Source organism: Gracilinanus agilis, chromosome 6, assembly GCF_016433145.1.
Source record: "Gracilinanus agilis isolate LMUSP501 chromosome 6, AgileGrace, whole genome shotgun sequence".
Taxonomy (NCBI): Eukaryota; Metazoa; Chordata; class Mammalia; order Didelphimorphia; family Didelphidae; genus Gracilinanus; species Gracilinanus agilis.
In genome coordinates this window covers 38,541,316-38,547,315 of record NC_058135.1, presented here as the reverse complement: position 1 = coordinate 38,547,315, position 6,000 = coordinate 38,541,316, and positions in this window count along the sequence as shown.

Below are 6,000 nucleotides of genomic sequence, written 5' to 3'. Positions count from 1 at the left end.
GGGATTATTAACTTTGCCAAATACATTGACAAATTTTCTGAGGACATCAAATATTAAAACTGTAGTGGTAATAAGAGAGTATAAGAGGGCAGAATCATTTAAATCATCTAATCAATTCCCCAACTCCACTTAATGTAAGTGGCATAATAATACCTGTCAGTTTAGAACAACCAATCAATAAATCATAGGCTTTAAATGCAAAAATAACTTCAATTTATAGGCCCTTGAAAGGTACTGGTTAAAGTAAATTGATGCTACCCAAGGTATGTATTCATATTGGGTGAAGTGACAGTCATTTTCTGCAGGTTCTGTATAAAGTAGCAGTGTCGTTAAGGACTTATGCACTCAGGGCAACTAGGTAGCTCAATGGATCGAAAGCCAGGCCTAGTAACAGGAGGTTTTGAGTTCAAATCTGGCCTCAAACACTTCCTATGTGACCTTAGGCAAGTCACTTAACCCTCATTGCCTAGCCTTTACCATCTTTCTTCCTTGGAACCAATACACGTTCTAAGATGGAAGGTAGGGGCTCTAAAAAATAAAACAAATCATGGATGCAAGTGTTTGACAACAGATAAGAGAGTCAATCTCCTAAGGAATCACTTAAGGGAGAGGAGAAGAACTCAGGCTTTGACCTCAACTTCAGTGTCTGTCTCTTCCCTCCCTGGCCAGAAGAACATCTTGTGAACTTCAAAAGATGTTTTTCTGGCCAACATCCTTGAAATGGCTAATGGCAGTGTCTACATTGGGAGACATAGATAAACTAGATAAGTTCAGGAAAGGCAGATTGGAAGCTCTATAAAGAGCCGAGATTAAAAGCTACCCCACGTCTAAAGGGAATTTCATGAGTACTTCACAAAGGGAAGTAGTCAGGACCTGTCAGTTACCCCTTTAACACTGTTCTCTTTTATTTTTTTAATTTGTTAATGGCAATGACAAAAACTGTGAGAACTCATTCTGAGGAGCCAACTAGAGAACTAGGACTTGTTTTAGTTCTGAATCTGTACTAGAGAAGTTCAAAGTTGGCGAGTCTTACACTACCCTAATGACTCTCCATTGACATTACAAAAATGTAACCCCAGAATTATGTTTGGAGATGTGTAGTATGCAAATAATTTCTTTTAAAATGTTTTAGGGGTGGGGCAGCCAGGTGGCTCAATGGATTGAGAACCAGGTATAGAGACTAGAGATCCTGGGTTCAAATATAACCCAGATATTTCTTAGTTATGGGCAAGTCACTTAACCCCCATTGCCTTAGTCCTTACAGATTTTCTGCCTTGGAACCAATACACAATATTAATTCCAAGATGGAAAGTAAGGATTTAAAAAATGTGTAGGAAGAGAATTTATAATAGTATTATGGCCTGTATGAGAGTCTTAGGGATCTTTCAGTATGGCCAGAATTAAATAATGCTTATCAAAAGTTGAATGGAGGGGGCAGCTGGGTAGCTCAGTGGAGTGAGAGTCAGGCCTAGAGACAGGAGGTCCTAGGTTCAAACCCGGCCTCAGCCACTTCCCAGCTGTGTGACCCTGGGCAAGTCACTTGACCCCCATTGCCCACCCTTACCAATCTTCCATCTATAAGACAATACACCGAAGTACAAGGGTTTAAAAAAAAAAAAGTTGAATGGTTTTTGGTGAGGATTTTAATTAATCTAAAACATGTTGAATTTACAAAAATATTATAGCACCAGGCAAAATCTTATTTCTTAACTGGAATGAAAGTATGAGAACTATATTAATGAATTCCACCTAAAAGCAGGACTTTCACTGGCATCTGGTACTTTGATCTGCTTAACTGTAGAAGACTGATAAATTACATGAAATATCTACAAACTCAGTCAGAAAAAAAACTCTTTGAATTCTATATAATTTATTGTTCTATCATAAAGCATACAGATTATCACATAACTCATTTGTTCCCTCTATCATTCAGTCACTAATATATTACTAGAGCATTAGCACTCCTAAGGTTAAAATAATTCTTAGACATATTTTTGGATATTACCCTAGGAAAAAAGTAAAGCACAAAATTGGCATCAAATCAAAATCAGCTCCAAAGTACTTTTTATGTACTTATTTTCTGCCAAGCTGGCCATTGGGATACATGTACCAAGAATGAAATAATTCTTACTATCAAGGACCTTGTATGCTAAATAAATATTCCATGTATCAAGTTAGTAAATATAAAGCTATATCATGGGGATAAAGGCAAGATTGTTTAGGAAGGCAAAAGGGAGGGATTTGGGTAAAAATGTGAAGTGCTACCATTTGGGACAATCAAAGTAGACTTTATGTGGAAAATGGTTCTTGAGCTATGTATTAAAGAAAGGGACTCTGTGAGCTTTAGTTAAGAGGGAAGGTGCCACCATATATTTGCAGAGCACCGGTGACTTCTCTCTCCACAAGGAGAGACATAATGATAATGGAAAGGGAATGGAGAGACTTGAGCATTTTGTAACTGGTTCTAGTTGGCTGTCTACACAGTTAGGAGAACTTTTTGGCCAGGGACATAAGATGGAACTAAAGGTGGATATTGGAGACCAGACCCTCAGCCCATTCCTTTCAGTTATCTCTTTTACTTTTTTACTTGACAGATTCCAGTGAAAGACAATGTTATAAGGATATGCCTAGCACCCTCCACTCTAAGGATAGCATGTGTCCTGTGAAATAGGCCTTGACCCTTTTCTCTTTTAGGTAAAGAGATTGCAGGCTCTGACCATGTGAGTTTCAAAAGTACACAAGAATGAGTATATAGGCATCTGTTGTCTTGGCATCCCTGTATTTCAGAGTCTGGGTACTACAGTTAGCTGAACGTTGATGTACTGGGAAGTAAAGAATGACTTTTGACAGTGACCTTCAGGACCCAGCCACATAATAACTGAGACAGAGTCATCTGGCAGCAATGCCACTTTTAATGATCAATGTTATTTAGAAACAGTGATAAGTCTGAGCCTGCTCCCCAAGAGACCAAAGTGTCATTCCTACTATCCTTTTCCCTTTTTCAATTATTAATAACTTGCAAATCTTTTTAATTTTATACTTACATAATTGTAATTTGATTATATATAAGTGTTTTCCTTCTCAGAAAAATCACAGAATTTGAGAGGAGCAAGGGATCTCAGTGTCCACCTAGTCTAATTCATATGGTGAGGGAAGACCCTACACTATAACTTACTCAACAAGTCATTTCCCAGTCTCTGCTGGAAGATTTCAAAGGAGAGAGAACCCACAATTTCTCAAAGTAATTTATTCCATTTTGGAACAATTATAACCATCAGGAAATTTCTCCTATTTATTACTTGAACCCATTGGCTTCTGTTACCATCCTCTGAAACCAAACAAAACAAGTATAATTCTTCCTCTGCACAAATGCATCTTTCATCTTCTCTTCTCCAAAGTACTCAGTTCTCCAAATGATCCCAGTGACATGAATTCAATACCCTGCACCATTTTCATGCCCTCCTTTGAATAATGTCCAACTTATTAGTGTTCTTCTTAAATTATGGTATACAGAACTGAAAACAATATTCCACATGAAGTCTACGGAGGGCAGAGGACTATGGCAATATCCCCTCTCTAATATGGGAAGCTATGTTTCCCTTAATGAAGCCCAGGATTGAATAAGGTTTTTGGCTGCCTCATCATATGGCTGAAATACTGATGGAGCTTGTAGTCCATAAAACTCTGAAATCTCTTTCATAAAAATTGCTAATTATGTATCCTCCATATTCTGTTTATAGGATTAATTTTGGGAGGGTATTCAAATTTAAGGTTTTAAATATGTCTATATTGGTTTTTTAACTCATTAAATTCAGCCCAATGACCTAGCCTGTCAGAAACCTTTTGGATCTTGACTCTTGTCATTCATTGTGTTAGTTGCCACTCTCCAAATAATCCAAAAAATCTGCCAGTCTGATAACTATACCAGTTATGTTTTTATGCAAGTCATTGATAAAAATGTTAAACAATCTAAGACCAATGAGAGATCCCTGGGATATTCCATTGCAAACATCCTATCACACTGACCCTGCATTAACAATATGACTTTGTGTCCAGTCATCTAACCAGTTTGAATCAATATAATTGTATTGTCATCATTTCAAACCATATTACTTCATTGGGTGCCAAAAAATTGTATGAGACACTTTTATCAGAAGCTTTACTAAAAATCTAGGTCCCCTACATTCACGTCATTCTCTATATCTGCAGGAATAGTAATCTTGTCTAAAAGGGAAATCAACTTAATAGGACTTGATCTTGATAACAACCAAGTTGACTCCTTGTAATCATCTAGTTCATTATAAATTCTGCCCTTCATTCTGATGTGTTGATGATCTGACTTTGCAGACAGCTCACCCAGGGATAATTTCCATGACAATAATCAATCTTTTTCTGCTTGTTAAAATACAATTTCACTTTTGTGATGTTATTTGGTGCTTACCCCATTCAACACATTGCCAAATATGATGATGACGATGATGATGCTTAAAGAAAGTGCTGGTTGTACTCTATACAAACTTAGGTCCTTATCCCAACTTCACTTGCCCAGGGTTCAGCTCCTCTTTGAGATATACCCCTGAGGGTTAGAGAAATTTATTTCTATTCCTATTCATTCTAGTCCTCATTCTAAGTTCTCATTAATGAAAACCACCAAAGATTAGTAGTCCAATATCATATGGTTACAGTCATCTACAATACTCATTCATCTAAAAGAACTAAAGAATAAGCACAAAAACAAAAGGTAGAGACACCTTGTCCAGGTAAAAAGGACCTGAGATCTTTTTCCTCTCATAGACTTGTAGAGATCATGAGTTATCTTTGTGGAAATCTTTTATCTGAGTCTCAGTTCTGGTTCAGGAGCTAACCAAAGCACCCATAGTCACTATTAGATAAGTGAACCAGAAATAGTCAGAATAGCTTTGTATGCCATATTCAAAAGGTTCATAAACCAGAATTATGCAGAGTGCTTTCTATATCATCAGACTTTTCAGAAGCAAACTTTTTAGACTCTTCCATGAGGGATGGAAGTGGAAGAGCATATCTTGCACATGCCCTGGGGAAGGGGATCCTATTGATCAATTCTCTTATAAATTATGATGTGGAGCTATAAAGCTTCTGTATACCTTTGCCATTGGACTAATTTTCTTTCTCTTGAAAAATTTCTCCCTCATCATATATTTCCATATAATACAGGCACATATATGTGTATAGAAACCTACACATATGTGCATACAGATATTTATATAGATTATATACATATCAACATGTTATACATAATAACATCTGCTTTAAAATGCTCTCACAGAAACTTTAGATATTAGTGTATCTTTTTTTTTAAACTTTTAACTACCATCCTAGAATCAATACTTTGTATTGGTTCCAAGGCAGAAGAATGGTAAAAGCTAGGCAATGGAGGTCAAGTGACTTGCACAGGGTTCCACAGCTAGGAAGAGTCTGGATCTGGATTTGAACCCAGGACCTCCTCTCAATCCACTGAGCCATCTAGCTGCCCCCAATTTGTACCTTTAAGAATCACTTGGGTGTTGAGAGGCTGGAAGCTGTGCTGGGCAGTTTTTGAAATACTATAAAGAGAAAAAGTTTCACAGAAACTATGGAGAAGACAAGATAAAGAAAAATTTCTTTATTGGAATAATTCCTTAACTCATTTTCTAAGAAATATTGAGAAAATTCTTTGAGGAGACTGGACAGTTTTAGCTGTCATTGTCAAGGATAAGCTGCCAGTACATGCCCTTGGCACCATCAAATGTTTCCACATCAAAAACTGATATTTTATTAGTGGAAAAACACTAAAAAAGATACATTACTATCTACCTTGACCTTACACCCTATGGTAGTCTGGGCCTTTCCACCTGACTTGCAACTGATACTTCCTCTATCTGTTGTCTCTTCAAAATCAGGGATGGTTTTGTGTTTCTATTGTATCTTTAGCACTATGCTTTGCACATAGTAAGCATTTAATAACTGCTTTTTTTATGAATG